We start from the raw sequence: 19,634 nt of genomic DNA, 5'->3' as shown, positions 1-19,634 counted from the left end.
GTGGCCTCATCCCCCCATTCTTCCCAGGTAACCTGATCTTATCTGCAAGACCCCGCCCATTCCTGGGAGGAGTCTTGGAAAGGTTAGATAAGGCTTTACCTGAGAGGAATAAGGTCTTTTTGGTCTTTTGGCCTTTTGGTCTTTGGCCAGGATGGAGAGGAATGGGCATTTACCTGGATGGAGAGCTTTGGCTGAGAGAGAAGCGAGAATGCAGGGCTGAATGTGTAAATGGTTAGCAGCCACATCTGTTGGCTAGGGCTGAATAAAGATGTTATTTCTCATGAAGCCTGCCTGTGAATGAGTTCAATATCCATCGCTTTCCTGGACCCAGACACACCGGTTAATGGGGGATGGAGCCACGTGGTTGGGGCCTAAGAACAAAGGCCTCCATCTAACATCCAAGGCCATCTTAAGAACTGTTTTGCAACACCAAGCCAGTGCAGCTCTGCAGCAGGCAAGGAAGGCACCTGCATTCCTTGCTGTGGGTCAGGACCCCAGATCCCAGCTTGGGCCTATCTTGGGCACACCACAGGCTGGTGGGCCTGGCTCATGCCCTGACCACTTCTTCCCTTCATGGAACCCAGGCAGCTTGTTCATGGTGTGATGGTGGCAGGCAGCCTCAGAGTCTCTGACCTCGACATGCATCTCAGTCTGACTTGAAGGGTGGGCAACCCCAAAGCCAGTGTTCTGGCCATCAGGAGGGGCAGCTGGGGAAGACACCCACTTCTCTCTTCCACAGCACCAGCCAGGCCTACCCATTGTAGGCCCCATGTACCCCCTATTCTAACTCATAGCCTCCTCATTTCCTGGTGATCATGGCAGCCAAAGCCTTGCTCCCTTTTAACCTGGGACCTTTCTCCAGCCCCCTCTGCACCCTGAGCTATGGGAAAGAGGCCCAATTAGCTCCCTAGTCCATCCTGTTAGGGAAGGATTGGCTGGAGACTGAGTAGTCAGTGGCTGACACTTGCCCCATATCCCAAGGCCAGTGCAGCTGCCCAGCAGGAAACCAGTGGTCTGGGAGGATAGGTGATGGTGTCTTGACCCCAGTGGTGGTGACGGGGATCACTGGCTTATGAGGGAGACCTGCAGATTCAGCAAGAAGCCCTTCAATGCCCTCCAGAACCCTGTGTCCCAGTGGCTGGCTCAGCTGCCACTGCTTATGGGCACAGCCAAAATTCCACCTCTCTAAGAGGGAGTCTTGGCCACTGAACTACCCTGATCCCCCCCAAAAAAAACCACCCATTCTAAGAGTTTAGGGCCTGTCCTGGGGACCTCAGTTGAGGTCTAGAATCCAGCAGCAGCTCTAGAGTCCTGGACCACCCTAGGAACTCATGTAGGAGGAGAGAGAGGCTCCCTGATTAGGGAGCTTCACTGCCCAGGAGGTCAGCTGGGGATAGGCTATCTGTACCTCCATGCACCTCACACTCCTGTGTCCCTCCTAGGTCACCATGGACCTACACAGGTGTACCCAGGACAGCTGCCAGACACCTATGGGTCTGGGGAGGGGCTGGTATGTGTTCCAAGGGATCTAACCACCCAGCTCAGTGCTCTAGTGAGGGGGTCGGAGGCCAGCTGAGTATGTGGCCAGTGGTCTGGAAGCTGCAATGATTGGGAGTGGTAAAAACAAGTGGTGAGGGGGTTGGGGCCCTCTGGGAGGGACTGAGGGGTCATGCTCCCTGGGCCAGGCCAGTGACCCAAGGAGCCAGGAGGCTCAGGAAGTTGGCCATGGCAAGCGCCCCGGCCCGCCTGGTTTCCTCCTGGTGCCCCTGCAGGGAGGGGACAGCAGGATAGTGTGTCTCATCTGTGTCCAGAGTCCGGAGGTCCGGGTGGGGCCCTAGCCTTCCGCCCTCCTGGCTCCACTTCCCTGAGCTGCAGCCCTGTGGGTTGAGCCAGGCAGGGACACAGTAGTGGGTGGGCCTGGCCTGAGTGGCTGTGAGTTAGGAATCCCGGGCTGTGCGTCAGCAGGCTCCTCCCTCCACCCACATTCGCGCCTTGAATTGCCGCTTCCTGCAACCACAGAGAGGAGCCGGCTGCAGGCCCCACACCCCCACATAGCCCAACCAGGCGCCACCCTGTCCTCTCTCAGCCACTTTCCCAGTTGAAGAATGAGGCAGGGCCAGCCTCAGGCCTCCATCTTTGTGAGTTCTGTGAGGACAGAATTGTTGGGAATCCCATTCCAACCTGGTGATCCTTTTCTGGGATGTTCTAGATCCTACTCTGTAACTGTCTAGATCTTGCTCTAGAACTTCCCAGACCCCACTCTGGAACAGCAGGCAGAGATTTCATGGCCACACCAAGCACCCAAGCCCTACCTGCTGTAGCCTCTGAGATGAGCCTGAGGCCATAGGGGGTGGTGTCTCCCCCAAGGAGATTGTTCTGGAGGAAGGACATGTGTGATTCTGAGTGTGATCCCCAGCACAGCCCAACTCTGGCTCTGCTGCTTGTGATCCTTGTGGTTCCCTGAGCACAGCCATGGAAGCACCTGACCCCCAGGCCTGCATCACCGTCCAGGAAGAACCCGTCTGGCATTTGTGGAGGGAATGGGGCTGACTGGGAAGCAATGGGAGGGCCTTACGGACAGGACCTGGTGGACGGGGCCCCTGCTCCCACTCCTGTACTCGCTCTCTTCATCCTGAGGGTCTGTACTCAGGAGGGGGCCCGGTGTGCCTAGGAAGCTCTATCTAGAGATCCCTCTAACCCAGTTTCACTGTGGGGTCTAGCTGCTGAGCTCCTGGATGCTAGTTGAGACTGATTGAGGAGGCAGTCACAGGGAGGGAGGTGGATGTCAGGAAAAGGGTTGAGGGAGACCCTCAAAAAGAAGGACAGGCCATGTTTGAGGCTGGCCAAATGGACTATGGCTGGTGTGTAGACACTGTGTGGACAGATAATGGCTGTTGTGCTCCATATATGTTATGTGTGATGTGTATGGAGTGGATGTGTGATCCATGTGGTGTCGTGTGTAAAGAAAGGCTTGAGGGTGTGGGATCTGGTGTGTTTGTGTCTGCATAGTCTATGATGTCCACTTGGGCTGCTTTGGTGTATGTATGTGCATGGGATGGTGTTAGTGGGCTGGTGTGAGATGTCAGCTCTGTAGTATGTGGATGGCATGTGAGTAGGTATGCTGTGTATCTGGTGTGTCTATGATATCTTGTGTAGCACACGTGTATATTATGTGGGGTGGAAGAAAGAGAAGTAGGAAGGAGGGGTATGGTGTCTATGATATATATAAAACATGTACACAGCATGAGTATGAACCATATGGGATGTGCCTTGTACATAACGTGTGTGCCTATAATTGTGTGGTGTGTGTCTGTACCTGTCATGTCTATTGTGTGTATATACTGGCTTATGTGTTGTGTTATACAGCATATGTGTTGTATGGGGCATGTGTGTAGCATGCCTATATGACTGCATATCGACATACCATGCATATTGTGTGTATAAATATGTATTTCTGTTATGACTGTGTGGCATATATTGTATGTGTATACATACATTATATTAGGGTTCTGGTGCATATATGGCATTTACACCATACTTATATGCAACATTTATGTTTCATATGTCTGCATGTTTGTATACAACATGCATATTGTGTGGCATATATCTGCATGTGAATTTCTGGCAACATTCTATTCTATGTAGTGCATGGTGTGTAGTATGTATATTGTTTGTGTGCCTGTAGATGGCATACTATGTTGTATTATGGGGTACACCTGCATTTACGTGACATGTACAGTGCTTGGGGTGTGTATATGACACACATTGCATTGTAGGTTTATCTGGCATGTATATTGCATATATGTGGGTGTGTCTGTGTGGCATATATAATATATGCCTGGGCTTGTTTTTATCATGTATACTATATGTGGTGTTTTTGTCTACGTGACATGCATATTGCATGGCTTGTGTGTTTGTGGCATACACCTGTTGTATTGGGTGTAACCTGTGTGTTGCATGTAGTTCCTGTGTACTGACAGCATGTATGTTGTGTGTGGGCATGTGACATGCATGTTTTGTTTTTATGCGCCATATATTGCATGGTATGTGTGTCTGTCCTATGTGGACCTGAGTCCCTGTGGCAAAGTAGGCTCATGTAGGGTGGTCCCATCCGTCCCCTGAAGTTCACTGAGGCCGGGGACCCTATGCTGGCATGTCCTCCTGCCGCCCGCATTCCTGCTGCGGTGAGGTCAGGGCGCTCAAATCCCAGGAATGCAGGAGGCGCCTAGCTGCTCTGGATAACATCGGGGTAAATATTTGCTTTGCTCCTGGAGCCAGTCCTGGCTGCCAGGGGAAAGGGGTCAAGTCAGGATGTGCCAGGGTAGGTCCATGGGGCAGGCAGGAAGTGAGGCCGGGGTCCTGGTTCTTTCCCTGTGTCTCTCCCTGCTCCTCTGCTCTGCATCTCAGGGTCCCAGACCTCACTGGGCAGCAATGAAGTCCCCACTGGCACCAGGCTATCATGTGACCTCTCTCTCCCCCACACAGAGCAGCCATTGGCCTGAGGGTCCCTATTGGACAATAGCTGAGATTGGTCAGGCCTTTGCAAAAGACAGGGGTACAGGGACACTAGGTGACTTGCTCAATGTCAGCGGTGTTAAAGGACAGCAGGGCCCACCCAGTTCTGCCCCTTGGCTTTTCCTGCTGCTGACCCCACCCTGGGTCCCTCGAGCTGGCAGTGCCTAGCTTAGCAGGACACTGGAGTGACCGGACCCAGGGAGAAGCCTCTCAACATCCCAGTGGGAGCTGTTCAGCCTCTGAGGTCCCTGCTCGAGTGTACAGTGCACCTAGTGCCTGTGACCACCCTCATCTGGATCCGTCTCCACTGCAGGATCCTAACAGCCATATCTTCCTCAGCTCCAAGCTTGATCATCTCCACTACAGGATCCTAACAGCCCTGTTCTCACCAGCCCTGAGCCCAGTCTGTCTCCACTGCAGGATCCTAAGGGTCTGGCCCTGTCCTCAAACTCTGGACCGCAGCATGGTCTCACATCGTCACACTCTCCCTCGCCAGGAATGCTGCCCCTGCCCACGCCAGCTGCACCGCTTGCCTCTGCCTCTTCATCTACTTGCCTGCCCAAAGTTCCCTGGGCTGCTCTGTACTGCGCAGGTCCACTTTATATCACTGAACCCTGTTGGCCTTTTTGCTCATTACAGTATTCGAGTGCTCAGCACTCTCCCAACTCTTCTCTGGCATCACCTGAATGAATAAACCAATGAATTGAATGAATGAATGAATGAATGAATGAATGAATGAACAAGTGAGGGTTTCTGCCACTCATGTACTTCGACACCCCCAGAATCTCCGAGAGAGTGGCCACCTCTGTGGTCTGGAGCGTATTCAGGTTCCCCCCTAGCCTGCTGGGCCACCCATCCTGTCCTCTGCCCCCATTCCTTAAAGCCTCTCAGTTCCTGGGGGTGCCAGTCCAGTTGAGGGTTTCTTGCCTGGCAGGGGGCAGGATGCCAGCTTGTCAATTTAGGGGCACAGTGATCCTAGGAACTCTTCTGATGTGCTTCTCGCCTCCCAGGATGGAGCTGGAGTGAACAAGGTGGAGGGTGCCGCTGACCGACCGTGAGGGACGCTAGTGATCTGTGGTCGCTGAGGTAGGTGGGGTTTGGGGTTGAGACACCTAGAGGGCCTGCAGGCTGCACTGATTCAGCCCTGTGGTAGGGGTGGATGGGCCCGCTGGCTGACACTAGTCACCCCAACTGGGCTGATATCCATTGTCTGGAGGTAGGGGCAGGTGGGAACCCCGTCTCCCCAAGGCCAGTCTGAACTCCTGCACAAGACAAGGGGAACTGGTCATAAGGGATCACTAGTGGTCACTAGGGGGGTGCCCTACTGCCCACCCCAGGCTCCCAAAGCACTGTGTCTAGGTTATGCCAGCTCTGGGTGTGAGGAGTCTCCATGCTTCAGTTCCCCTTTTAATAAGAGAGACAGGCGGAGATCCCTCAGCATATGGCACTTCTTTCTCCCGATGCCTCTCTTGGCTTCTTCCTGATACCCAGGCCACATTTATGGTGTTCATGACTAGTCATACCTCTCCTCAATGCCCACATCTGGTCACACTTAGCAGTATCGTGGGGGTGGTCACATATGACCCAGGGGTCATTGTCATGGGGAGAGTCACATACAGCACTGGGTCATTGTCATGGGGGGTGATCACACATGGCATGGCTCTATACTGCCATTGTGGTCTCCTCTAGTCTATAATGTTGACTCAAGACCGGGACCTTCCCAAAACCCCACATCCTTTGTCCCTAGGCCCAGCCTTGGCAGTGGGGCAGCGTCTGCCCTGGTGAGGCCCCGAGTCGTCCCCTCCACCCCTCCTGCCCCATACACCCCTGAACAGCCACAGCCCAGACCAGACCGGGAACCTCCAGGCTCTACCCCAGCCCCAGGGCAGTTACATAGCATAGTGCTCCCTGCTCTGAGCCCTATCTCCCTGACTGTGGGTTCTCAGAGAAGGCATTCAAGGGGGGACTGGAAATGCCAAAAGGGAGCCTTTGCTCTGCTCCTTAAATACCCATTTCCCCACATAGATGCACAGACACCATGTGGGGCACTGACTGCCCTGGCCCATAGAGCTCTCAAAGGTATGGGGGGGGTACTTTGAGCAGAAGTCCCTAGGCCTGTAGGGCCATGACACAAGGGTCCCAGTGGCTGGCAGCCACCCCTCACCCAGCCGAGAGGCGACCTTTGAGAATCTCCTTCACGCCGGCTTTCCCTGTCGGATGTTTTTCAAGGTAATTCATTCCCACTCCAGAAATTGCTCGTGGCGGAGTTAGGCAGCTGGTAATTAATCAAAGGAGCAGCTTCAAGTTCCTGCTTCTTAGGAAAAAAATATAATGAAAAATATAGGCGGATCCGGACACCTTGGTGGGGACAATGAGGTGGCGATCGATACCCGGGGTCTTAGAGACGTGGAGAGCAGGTGGCTATGTGATGGTCCCTGTCTCTCCATTGACAAGCAGTGAGTTGATGAGGGTTCGACTGTGTCCAAGCTAGTCTGTAGGGACTGGCCATGGCCTCCCTCACACCTGTTCCCACTCAGAGAGTCTGGCAGGGCCAAGGGCCAGCTCAGTTTCTGTCCAATGAGTCTGACCAGAAGTGGGTGTCCTGCTTCTCCCCGGTGGCCCTGGTTCCACAGAGCAGATACTTGATCTGTCTGGAGAATTTTTGTTACGGGGCCACACTTGGCAGTGCTTAGGTCTGACTCCTGGAGGGGCTTAGGGGACACTTTGGGCTTTGAACCTGGGTCAGCTGCATGCATGCAAGGCCATATTATCTCTGCAGCCTGGGAAATGGTCTTGAAAGCTGCCCTCGAAGGGAAAAGGGAAAGAGTATACTGGATGTGTATATGCCATAAGTGTACATGTGAATGTATGTTCATGTATATGTGTGTATGTGAAAGTGTGTAAGGGGAAATTCTGGGGCTCGGCTCTTTGGTTGTCTGGTCTCCCAGTAGTTGACATCTGCCTTTTGTTTTTATTTTTGGGCCATGCCTGATCACACTGAGGGGTTACTCCTGGCACTGCACTCACAAGTTATTCCTGGCAGGCTCAGGGGACCATACGGTATGCCAGGATCAAACCTGAGTAAACTACATGCAAGACAAATAACCTACCCATTGAGCCATCACTCCAGCTCCCTGCAACTGGCTTTTAGCCGCCTGCAGTTCTCAGTATCCACAATGGGCGTGCTGACCAAGGAATGAAGGAATTGGCAGCAAGGGGCGAAGCACAAGAAACCAGACAGTTGGAACCAGAGGATAGTGGGACCAGAAGGATAGCATAGTGGTAGGGCGTCTGCCTTGCAAGAAGCCAACCCCAGACAGACTCCGGTTAGATCCCGGCATCCCATATGGTCCCTGAGCTTCCCAGAAGCGACTTCTGAGCACAAAGCCAGGAGTAACTCCCGAGCACCGTCGGGTGTGACCCCAAAACAAAACAAAACAAAACCAGACAGTCATGGAAGGAAGTGTATTTTGGCCAGGGGGTGTTGAGCAGCCTCTTTGATCTTACTGAGTCAGCCAGGCTGCTAGTTCTCTTGCTGCTTTCTTTGCTACTTTTATTAGCCAGAGTTTAACTAAATCACCTGAGGGTCAGGGTAGACGTTATTAAGGGTTCTTGTGCAGATTAACTCAAAAGGTGAAAGTAAAAAGTGAGTTTACAGGTATTTGATAACACATTGCAGTGAATAATGCATATGTATGTGCTTCCATACATGTGTGCATTTCTGTTTACATGTGTGCACATACTGTGCTGTTTTGTTTGTGTGTTTACATGTAAACATGTGTATGTATGTGTGTCAGTGAGCTGTGCCTCATGGTCTGAAGGACCTGGGCCACAGCCCTCAGTTGGGGCCTGAGCTGGACATGAGGGGATGTGATCAGGGACATGGTGACAAGTGTCACTCCCAGAGCTAGTGGCCTGTGCTGGCCCAGTCTGGATATGCCCCCACTGCCCCTGCACCTGGGGCTATCCTGTTGGGAAATAAGCCAGTGGGCCACTCTGAGCCCATGTGCCTGGCCTGACCTCACCTCCCCTCTGCTCCTGATGGGTGCCTTAGCCCCCTTTGCACATCTGGGCTCCCCAGTGTCCCAGTTCCCAGGCCTGCTCCCCCACATCTGGGCCCTCAAGAGGCCAAATTCTGCATCTGTGGTGCCAGACAGTTGCTTGGAGGATGTTGGAGCCCCCCTGCCCTGTTGCTTTGTTCCCATGTGGCATCCCCAGGCATCTCTACCTCCTCTGCCCTCCCCCAACCTGTCTGTCAGCCTCAGGATTATTGAACTATGGGCAGTAGGACAGACCAGGGTTCTTGGGGGCCAGTGCCAGAAGGACTGCAGACTTGCACCCCCAGGTGGTCACTGCAGGTCAGGAGGGACAAGGAGGCCTGGATGTAGGGAGGACCCAGGAAGTCTGTAACCATCAGCCTTCCCAGGGTGCGGCAAGGTGGGGGACTAGCCCCTGCCCCCATGTGTTTGCACAAGCATGTCCCATAACTTGAGTTTCCCCCCAGTGCCAGGCAGCTGTGGGGAAGAGTCTGCACCGTACAGAGCCCCCACTAATGGGGTCAGGAGTGTTCGGGGGCAGGAGCCCCACTCTGTCCCCCTGAGACTGTAGGAAGCCAGTCCACTCACCACAGCACTGGAAAGTGTCCCACGCTGGGAGAGCATTCAGGGGCTGATGGCACAGAGAAGGCCTCTTGTGCCCTGCTCAGCCCCCAGTCCTGATCTGGGGTCCAGCGTGTGCATCTCTCAGGCTGGGTGGGAGGGCTGGGGGCTGAGTCTCACGCCCTTCTGGAGGGGGTCTGTCCTGCCAGGCTGGGACACCCCCATCCCCAGCAGGCCCCACTCCACACTCCAGCCCATGGAAATGAGAAACACATTGGCTGCATTATCCATTCGGGACTGAATGGGCAGTTTCCATGGCAACAGCCGTCTCAGACATGGGGGGCTGGGCAGGCTTGGATAGGGGCAACACAGAGACAAGGAGGCCCACCCTGTGCCGCCACCTGGCCCCTTCCTGGACCGGGCTGCCCAGGTTCGAGTGTGCCCAGGCCCTGTCCCCATGGGTCAGGACCAAGGACTGTGTTCAGGTGTTCTATGTGAGCCTTTGTGGCTGGGTCAACTTGCACCCAGGATGCAGGTGATCTCAGGTCAGCAGCACTGGCTACCCACGAGAGTGGTCCAGCACCAAGTCTGGCACCCCAGAGCCTAGCACCCATGTATGAGTCAAACAGCCTGAAGTGGGTCTGAGCACAGGGGACTGGCTGACCCCCCTTTACCTCTGGGACAGCCCAGCAGTGAGAATCCAGACAGTGCCTTTAAGGTGTCCTGAGGTAGACTCTGGTCCTGTGGGGTTCTGAGCACCTCCCAAACATCCAGCCAGAGAAACATGGTGTGAACCCAGCCCTGACCCCAGCCTCAGAGCCACCATCTCTGGGCCTGTTTCCTGCCCTCAACTGGCCCCTGGGTGGGGAGACTGCCCTTTGACCTGGCCTCCCTCTAGGACAGACTGCTCTCCAGTGCCCTCCCTCCCTTGTATTGTCCACTTGACTCCTCCTTTTCCTGTTTGAGGACAGTGCCTGCCCAGGGCTTGGCCAGCGGCTGCCCAGGGGTGGTGTCACTTTAAGACTTTTTCTTGGGCCAGCGAGATAGCATGGAAGTAAGGCGTTTGCCTTCCATGCAGTGGTTCAAATCCCAGCATCCCATATGGTCCCCTGTGCCTGCCAGGGGCGATTTCTTAGCGTAAAGCCAGGAGTAACCCCTGAGCACTGCCGGGTGTGACCCAACCCCCCCCCCAAAATAAAAAGGACTTTCCATGCCTTTCCTCTGTCCCCAAGCCCAGCCTGACGCTGGGGACACTGTCCCAAGAGCAAATTAGAGGAAAGATAGCACAGCGGTAGGGCTTTTGCCCTTTTTTTGTTTTGTTTTGTTTTGTTTTTGGGCCATACCTGGCGGTGCTCAGGGGTGACTCCTGGCTGTCTGCTCAGAAATAGCTTCTGGCAGGCACAGGGGACCATATGGGACACAGGGATTCGAACCAACCACCTTTGGTCCTGGATCGGCTGCTTGCAAGGCAAACGCCGCTGTGCTATCTCTCCGGGCCCGGGCTTTTGCCTTTGACACAGAAAGACGGTGGTTTGAATCCCGGCATCCCATATCATCCCCCCAACCTGCCAGGAGAAATTTCTGAGCGTAGAACCAGGAGTGACCCCTGAGTGCTGTCAGGTGTGACCCAAAAACAAAAACAAAAAGATAAAAATAAAAAAATATGCCAGGTTCTCCAAGAGTTAGTCCAGTAGAGAGGATACTCACCTTGTATGCCACCAACTTGGGTTTGATCCATAGCATCTCATATGGTCCCCAGGAGTGATTCCTGAGCACAGAGCCAGGAGTAGTAAGCCCTGAGCACTGCCAGGTGTGTCTCCACAGCATGACTAAACCAAGGGACTGGAGTGATGACGCGGCGGTAGGGCGTTTGCCTTGCACGCGGCTGACCCAGGATGGACCTCAGTTCGATCCCCGGCATTTCATATGGTCCCCCAAGCCAGGAGTAACCCGAGGGTCACCGGGTGTGGCCCAAAAACAAACAAACCAAAAGACTAAACCAAGCTAAACACGCCAGAAAAGTAAATGACATCCTAATACAGGAGAGACGACGGAAGTGCGGGAGCAGGATTGTGGGTCTGCCCTGCCTGAGCACAGAGCTGGGACTCAACTCTGAGCACACAGCCAATGTGGCCCTCCTTCAATTGTTAAAAGCTAAAAAGTAGTGAAACAGAGTCCGAGACCCTCCCCTAGTGGCCTGGCGGAATTGCAGCAGGCCTGAACCCTGAATTAAATCATGTTCTGCCCGCCCCCTTGCTGACCCTACCGAAGGCCCCCGGGACTGCTACCCGCTTCCCCTCCCCTCCCCTGTGCCTGCAGCCCCCAGTTCCCAGGCTCTAGCTCATCCCCACACTCCCACTAGTGACCTCCCCTGACTGTAGTGTGCCCACTACGGCCACCCAGGCAATATTTTCTCAGCAAATATAGGCTTAGGGCTGGCACTTGGGTCCCCAAGACACCTCAGGCTACGGGGCAGCCGATTCTGTGGCCCCAGCTCACCCAGCTCTGAGCATAAAGGGGTGGATGTGTGCATGTATTTAGGTGTATTATGCACATATGTGTTTGTGTGTATGTGTGTTGGGTATATTGTGCATGCATGTTATCACATGCCTGCATGTCTGAGGCCTCTCCTTCAGTCAAGCACTCAAAGGCCTATTTCCCTGGAACCCCATATTTCATTTTGCAGGAGTAGACTGTAGGGTCACAGGGACCATGAGGGGCCCTTTATGTTGTGCCCTCACTGCCAGGTGCCAATCATGAGGAGATGAACCTAGGGGCTGTGGAAGGTGGCAGCATCTCCCAGGGCACCCTCCTGGGGACAGTGTTGGGGTCCTCATGACACCCAGGCTTGCCCCATCTCCCCATACTCTCAACATAGAGCGAATGTGTAGGGCCAGGAACTGGTTCCTGGGACCTGAGCTCTGGGCATCCCATGGTCCATTCACTGGCTGTGTGTGTCCAAGGAGTTGCCCCAGAGTACTCAGAGCCATGGGGCCTGTGGGGACGTGGACGGTAAGCCCACAGGGCCTAGTTCCTCTGGTGTACATGGTAGGGCCAGAGCACCAGACCGCTGCTCACTGGTCACCATGCCTAGAGCCAAGTTGGCCTGTGACCTGCAGGACCCTGAGCAGGCTGGGGGATATTCCCTAGGGAACGGAGGCCAGGCCTAGCTTGGCTGTGGTTGGATTCACACTTGTCCACTTTTCCAGGACTCTATGGCAGGTTGTGGGGGAGTTGCAGCTCTGATCTCAGGTTAGAATCAGTTGCACACGCCCTGTGGTAGCATGAGCCAGAGGCTATACACCACTCACATTCACAGTCTCATTCTCAGTCTCCTACACTTGGTCAAGCAGTCACACACACACTGTCTCACACTCATACACACTAAGTTTCATGCACTCAGTCTCACACACTCACATTCATATTTCACACACAGTCTTACTGGGAGGATAGGAGTGTGTGTAAAGGGCTTAAAATGATAGGGCTCTTGTCTTGCACATGGTCAACACAGATTCAATCCCTGGATTCCCATATAGTTCACCTGATCTTGCCAGGAGTGAGCACAGAACCATGAGTAAACTCTATCACTGCCAAATCCTGGGCACCACGCCCCAATTAAAAGAGTAATAAGTGTCAATGTTTTAAATCTGTTTTCAACCAGGAAGGACCTGTGCCAGTCTGGGTTGGCATCGCAGTCCTGGGACCATTGCCAGTAGAGAGAACATTGGGTTAGTCCCCCTGCTAGTCCCCCTAGGACTCAGCCTCCCCTCTGCCTCATCAGGCTATGAGTGTGCACAGGCCGCCAGGCCCCTAATTTATGTCAGAGACAAGTATGCCCAGCTTTTGGATGGAGTGACTCTGGGCCACGGGGGATTAGGCCTGCCCCAGGTCTTCAGGACTGTCTGACAGCCCAGAGGGTGTGTAGGTAGGACGTTGCATTATCAGGAGGATATATAGGCAGGAGAGTCTGTGGTCCCTTTTAGCTGTCCTTGTAGGCTCCCTCTGTGGAAAGCAAGAGGGTGTGTGGGCATGAGGTTGCTCTCTCAGGAGACTGTAGGCACAAGGTTGAGCCATTCGAGCACTGTGTTTGCAGAAATTGCTCCCAGACCCTGTCCCTGAGCCATGCTCACAGCAAGTCAGGCCTCCTGGAAGTGTTTAGAGAAGGTGGGGGAGGCCCAGGAAAGCGCATTCGGGGATCCCATCTCCCTCTCACCACTGCTACCCCACCACCTTCACATCTCTGTCCAGCGCGCCCCCCCCCTTTCCTGAAAACAGACCAAAGGGGACAGATCCTGTGGGTCTCATGGGCCAGATGCTCACCCACGCAGAGACCCAAGCAGGCTGCCTTGGTCCTCCATGCCCTCAGACAAGGGGTTGTCTCAACCACTACTGCTGACTGTGGGGAACACTTGGGAGCCCACAGTAGCACGCTGCCCCTTTCCCCCATCCCTCATTCCCTCCATACACATCCAGTCCTTGAGGGCATCATGCCAACAGTCCCTCTCAGGGTCCCGGGTGTGGACTGTAGTCAGAGCCTCTGCTTACATGTGTAAAGCCCAGAATTGGGTCCTAGGCCCTGCAGGAACGAGAAGAAAGTCTGGGAACACAGAAAGCACTGGGCATGCCTGGCATTCTGGAAGCAGCTCTGCATGGAAGGACAAGAGCTCAGAGCCCTGCATTGCCCTACCCTGCCTGCATGGGTGCACTGAGCACCTTCCCTGACTCCTAACCTGTGAGGCCCTGTGGTGGCCAATGCTGACCACTGTCCTGTCTCCACTCAGTTTCTTCAGTGGCCCTGGGCTGCACCTCTCTGCTTCTTCCTTCACACCTTCCTTCTGCCTCGAGGGTATTCTTGAGAGGGGATGGGAGGAGGCCCAGCTATACTGCCTCTTTTTTTCTCTGGCAAACATCTCCAGCCTAGTTGGCTGTTCCAAGATGTTCAGTGCTTTCTTGGCTGGTTCCAGGGAGCATTTGCTGCCAGAGCCCTGTCCTCGCTCTGGCCTTCGCTCTCCCAGTAGCTCCTGCCTGGGTTTCGCATAGGGTTCCATGTCGCGTACATGGGGAAGGTCTTTTCCCTACTACATTGGTTGGGATTTAGCTGACTCAGGCACAAGGTCCCTTTCCCAGACCTTTAGGGTGGGGCCAGGTGGCTACCTCAGTCTGCTGCAGACAGGGAATACTGAGATGTGTGTGGTTCTCTTAATTTTGTTGTTGTTGTTGTTGTTTGGGCCACACACCTGGTGATACTCAGAGGTTACTCCTGGCTCTGCACTCAGGAATTACTCCTGGCTGGCTTGGGGATCCCTATGGGATGTCAGAGACAGAATCCAGGTCAGCCACTTGCAAAGCAGATGCCCTCCCCACTCTGCTATTGCTCTAGTCCGGTCCCTCACTCCTTGTTGCCTTGTTCCTGGTGTAGTTGCTACCCCTGTCTGACAGGTTCGGCGTCCCTGTTCCAGCCATGGGGATTTGTGCTGGACAGGAAACATCTCTTTGAACCTTCACTGCTTCCCTGGGGTCCCCAAGTGCTGGCAAACTCAGGCTCATCTGCAAATGTTCTGGTGTTCTTAACCTGCATGGCCAGAGATGCTGGGGCAGAAGCAAGTGGTGGGGAGTGAGAAACAGGATGTCGGGGACTATGTGCAACTCGCCTGCCTGGGCCAAAAGGCCCATAGGGCAGTGGCTGTGAATTGCTGCTGGGAACATCCTGGGCCAAGTCTTGGTCTCTGGGTGGAACTTGGGGGGCTGGACTGCTCTGTTGCTGGGGAAACCAGTGTGTGCCCTGGAAAAGGAGACTAAGGTTCTCTCTGGCTGCTCCATACCTCCCCCCACCCCCAAATGAGTTTCCTTCCAAACTGGCCCCCCCTGAAACTGCCGAGCTGGCAGCCTCGGAAAGGAGAGAAAACGCAATCACCCCGACCTTGCGCGCCTCACCTCCGCGCCCAGAATTCCGCGGTGGTGCAAGGACACGTTTTGTTTTGTTTTTTATTTATCTTCCTCTCGTGCAGCTGGGCTGCGGGCCCTTCTCTCCTCTCATCTCTGCAGCCAGAAGGGGCCAAGTGGGCTCACATGCCTTTCTTTCATGGTGCTAGTTCAGCAGAAATAAAAACCAGCAGCATGTCATATCTGGAGGTACCAGGTCTCAGCCACCAGGTCTGGAGCCCATCACGCACCCAGAGCTAGAAATCTGAGCTGTGGGTCTGTGGGCAGAAGGGCAGGGCGCATGGCTCAGCTGTGGGATTATTGGTGCCATTGGCAGCCCGCAGGCTTGGCCTCAGTACAGGGCACATGGGGTGCTGGCTAAGGTGGTTCTAGAAAGAACCCTGAGCATCTGGGCTGACTGGCTCTGGGGTGACATGTCCGCTGCCACTCCCAAGTGGCTTTCCCAGCTCAGTGTGGCCCCTGAGTCCATGAGGCCTGAGATTGTGCATAGAGGAATAAAATCAGGCCTCATGGCCAAACTCAGACAGACTTGGTGGAATGTTCCATGAGGAGGCCATGGTCACAAGCCAGCCGCAGGGAAAGGGACATGGAAGTAGGCCAGGGGACTTCGAGCCAGGGTGGGCATCAGAGCTGGGAGAAAGAGTGCCTATCGCTCTGCTGGGGTCTCAGGTGCCAACAGCTTGGTAATGGGTCAGCTGTATGTCATCCACACCTTCCCCACTCTCCCCCCTCCATTCCCACAGCCCCTTTGTTTCATCTCTGAGCAGTTAATTTTTCACCTGCGTGGATTCTCTGTTCCGTGAGTAATTTTAAACAAATTTGGTTCCTGTTCTTGTGCTTTCATCAGGAGCCGGGGGGTCGGGGGATGGTGGTGACTGGGGGCAAATCAAGTGCCAGCTGTGTCCCCCACATTTCAGCAGAGGGGGAGGCAGATGGAGTATCAGGGTGCCCAGGCCCTGGGCTGTGTCGACATGGTCTACAGGAGTGTGAAGACCCAGCCTCAGGTGGAGCAGAGGAGCCTATGAGTGGAGTTGGGGTCTCCTTGCTTCCAGGGACCCCTCTGCATTTCCAATGGGTCTTTCTTAGGGCTGCATTGTCAGATCGCGCCATTAGTGTGAGGCTCTCAGTGCCGAGTAAACTAATGAATTACAGCACGATTACACAGCACATAATTAACTTTGTAATTAATATGCAACTGCCACTTAAGCTAAAACACTGCTTATAGAGCCGTACGGCAATAGTAAATCACAGGTCAGAAATAGCACTTTGGAATTTTCAAAAGAATGAGCGTAAGCAGGGAATCACTTTAGGCGAGTTAATTAAAAAGCTGGTGAATTGTGAATGTGGCTTCCTGTCAGGACCGTCCCTCTCCCATCAGGCCTCAGGCATGTGGTTTTCCTTCCCAAATCAGGCGGGCCACTCTTCAGCCCTTAGCACAGTTCCACAGCTCAGCCTTACCCTCACCAACACTTCCACAAGGCAAACGCCAATCTTGAGTGTAGCCCACAGACCAAGTCCAGGGCCACGAGCATACGGAGCCCTTCAGGAATCCACACTCTCTTCTGTTGGTGTAGAGGCCCCTGAGACTAGGGCCCTTGATGTGAGTGGGACCTGGGTTCTGACTCCAAAGCCCTCCCGCTCTTTTTCAGGCTGGCATAGTAGGAGATGGTGTCTTGCTTGGAGGTTGATAGATGGCGGCCGTTATGCCTCATCTACACCCGGGTGACATTTTCTGGATCTTTCTCTCAGATACTGCTCTCTGTGGGGAAGCCCCAGGCTCTGCCCACCTGTGAGTGCCTCCCTGGGACCCCCCAGTGCTCTCTCATCATTGATAATCAGCATCCGGAATACCCCAAAGACCTGGAGCCCAGGCTCAGGGTCCTCAGGGACTTCTCTGTCTTCTGGAACCTTCCCATTTTGGTTCATACCTTCCCGGGCGGTTTGTGGGGGTCCCTGCTGTCCCTCTTGCCTCCTCCCTTTCCTCTCCGGAGGTTCTGTCATTGCCGTTGGGCCAAAATTCACAGGCAGTTTTAAGGAAATGAGTTCCCAGGGCTTTTCTTTGAGGTAGCTTGGGGCAAGAGTACACACCAAGCGAGGCTCAGGGGACCCTATGGGGTGCTAATGGTTGAATCCAGGTTGACACATGCAATGTGCCTCCAAAGACTTTTTAAAAATGTGTTTATCGGGCCCAGAGAGATAGCACAGCGACGTTTGCCTTGCAAGCAGCCGATCCAGGACAAAAGGTGGTTGGTTCGAATCCCGGTGTCCCATATGGTCCCCCGTGCCTGCCAGGAGCTATTTCTGAGCAGACAGCCAGGAGTAACCCCTGAGCACCACCAGGTGTGACCCAAAAACCAAATAAATAAATAAATAAATGTGTTTATTGAGAGACATTCTGGGGCTCCAGTAATGGGACACCCATGTTTCCTCAAAGGAGCAGAATAGGCAGCTGTACCCTGATAGCTCAGGCCAGGGACCCCTTTGTTCATGGATACCCCCTAAGGCCTGTTCCCTGAGATGAAAGCCTTGTGTAGGGTGTCTACCCAGGGCTGGCCCCATCCCTCTTGTGCCTCTGGCCCTGTGCGGTTTCGTTAGAGCAGCAGAGCTGGGCGCCCAAGTCACCCCAATCTCTCCCTCCTTCTGAAGCTTCCCAGGAGCATCCTTTGCCAAGGGAGCAGATCCTTGTGTATGGACCCCAAGACTGGTCCAAAATGCTTTTTGGTGCCTGCAGGATAGTTGAGGGGTGGGCATCCCCAATCTAGCCTTGCTCATGTCACACAAACTCAGCAAGTGTCACCAAGTTACAAATATGTCTTAGGAGCTGGGGAGATAGTCCAGCAGGGAGGAGGGCACTTGCCTTCTTGTACCCAACTCCAGTTTGATCCCCTTCACCCCACATGGCCCACTGAACACTGTCAAAGAGTGAGCACCCAGCCAGGAGTAAGTCCCAAGCACCACTGAGTGTGGCCCTAATTCCATGTCCCCCCAAAGTCACTTTTTTCTGAAGAACTTTGAAGGGGCATCTGGGACCCTCCCACACCTCCACCCCATCTTGTGTCTGTGCTCTCTGACCCTTGTCTTTGGCCTGTCATGGTCCCTGATCACCAGCTCAGCTGACTGCTAACACTATCCCAGACACCAGGACTGGAGCTTGGGGCCTTACCACCACGCCAGGGAGACAGACTGTGGATGCCATGTGGTGCCAGCTGGGAGGGGGAGGCCTCATGTAGCAGGGATGTAACCCCACCCCCCATGGGTCTCCATAGCCTCTGAGAGTCCCTGAGCAGGACTACCTCCAGCCTCCGGTAACCCATTCATTCCCAGACTCGAGTGACATTGCCCAGGTGAGGCTTGACGACTCTCAGGATGGCAGAAGGATATTGGGGTTGGACCAAGCTCCCCACTGCTGTGAGGAAGGCTCTGGGGCCCCTCCTTGCCCTTAGGGGAGCCTTCACCTTTACCTCCAGAGCTCTACTCACACACACCTGCCCAGTGGCAGATGCTCATTTCTCTCCACCAATCACAACCATCATTGTCACCGTTATGGTTATCATCGGTTTGGAGCTACTCCCGGTGGCACTCAGGACTTGCTCCTGGCTCTGCACTCAGAAATCACTTCTGGCAGGCTCTGGGGGCACTATGGAATGCCAGAGATTGAACCTGAGTTAGCCATGTATAAGGCAATTATCCTACCCAATGTGCTATCACTCTGACCCTATCACCATCCACTTTTAGCTCAAATAAATCACTGCTGTAGATTCCTTTGTTACTTTTTAATTTATTTATTTTTAATGTGAGCAATTAAAAAGGAAGTGTGTATTCTGTCGTGGGCAGGCTGGCGGCTTGGGCTGGCTCGTGGCAACTCAGAGTATGGCTGACCTGTCTGCCCACTTCAGCAGGAGGGACGGTGCAGGGGTGAAGGCAGTTAACTTCCTTGCACACAGCAGGGTTCCCAAAACCATATCTGGTCCCCCTGCAGGCAGAGAGATGTGCAGCAGGGAGAACACTCCCTGGGACCCACAAGCCATCATGAGGCATATGTACCCTGGAGCATCCCTTGGGCAGGAAACCCCCAAAGTGTGTGGACTGGACCCTGCAGGGATGCATGCCCCTCGCTGTCTCCTGTGGCAGCTCTGAGCACCCTATACATCATGTTTAGGGAAGAGCACTCCAGCCCCTCAGGCCCAACCAGGAGAGGCCTCAAGAACCCACATAGATCCAGAGAGGTCTGGAGCACAGCAAGCAGGACACTGGCCTTGCACACAGCCAACCCAGGTTCAATCCTCAATGTGCCACAGGGTCACCTGGGCCCCACCAGGAGTGATCCCCGAGTGCAGGCAAGTATGGCCAAAAACCAAATCAAAAATTTTAATATTGGGCCCCACTAGGAGTGATCCCTGAGTGCAGACAGATATGACCCAAAAACCAAATCAAAAATTTTAATATTGGGGGCTGGAGAGATAACTTGGAGGTAAGGTGTTTGCTTTGTATGCAGAAGTACGGTGGTTTGAATCCCGGCATCCCATATGGTCCCCCAAGCCTGCCAGGAGCGATTTCTGAGCATAGAGCCAGAAGTAA

At 54.1% G+C, this 19,634-nt stretch overlaps 2 protein-coding genes across 5 annotated transcripts in view; both read left to right on the top strand.

The window, feature by feature from the left end:
• The window catches only part of PPIF (peptidylprolyl isomerase F), a 531,572-nt gene that overhangs the window by 424,614 nt on the left and 87,324 nt on the right, over positions 1–19,634 (top strand). Inside the window, exon 1 of one of the 2 annotated variants that reach the window (XM_049789677.1) lies at positions 17,757–17,760. The exons of the other annotated variant lie outside the window; for it this stretch is intronic. The gene's annotated coding sequence lies outside the window, so the exon portion shown is untranslated. Of the gene's footprint in view, positions 1–17,756; positions 17,761–19,634 lie in introns of those variants that run through there. 2 annotated transcript variants of the gene reach the window in all.
• Positions 1–19,634, top strand: part of ZMIZ1 (zinc finger MIZ-type containing 1) — a 95,958-nt gene that overhangs the window by 13,274 nt on the left and 63,050 nt on the right. For all 3 annotated transcript variants that reach the window (XM_049789621.1, XM_049789622.1, XM_049789620.1), the window contains exon 3: positions 5,526–5,601. The gene's annotated coding sequence lies outside the window, so the exon portion shown is untranslated. The remainder of the gene's footprint in view (positions 1–5,525; positions 5,602–19,634) is intronic.

Source organism: Suncus etruscus, chromosome 15 (assembly GCF_024139225.1).
Source record: "Suncus etruscus isolate mSunEtr1 chromosome 15, mSunEtr1.pri.cur, whole genome shotgun sequence".
NCBI classification, from domain to species: Eukaryota; Metazoa; Chordata; class Mammalia; order Eulipotyphla; family Soricidae; genus Suncus; species Suncus etruscus.
The sequence above is the reverse complement of the archived record's forward strand: the minus strand, read 5'-3'. Positions and strand labels throughout refer to the sequence as shown.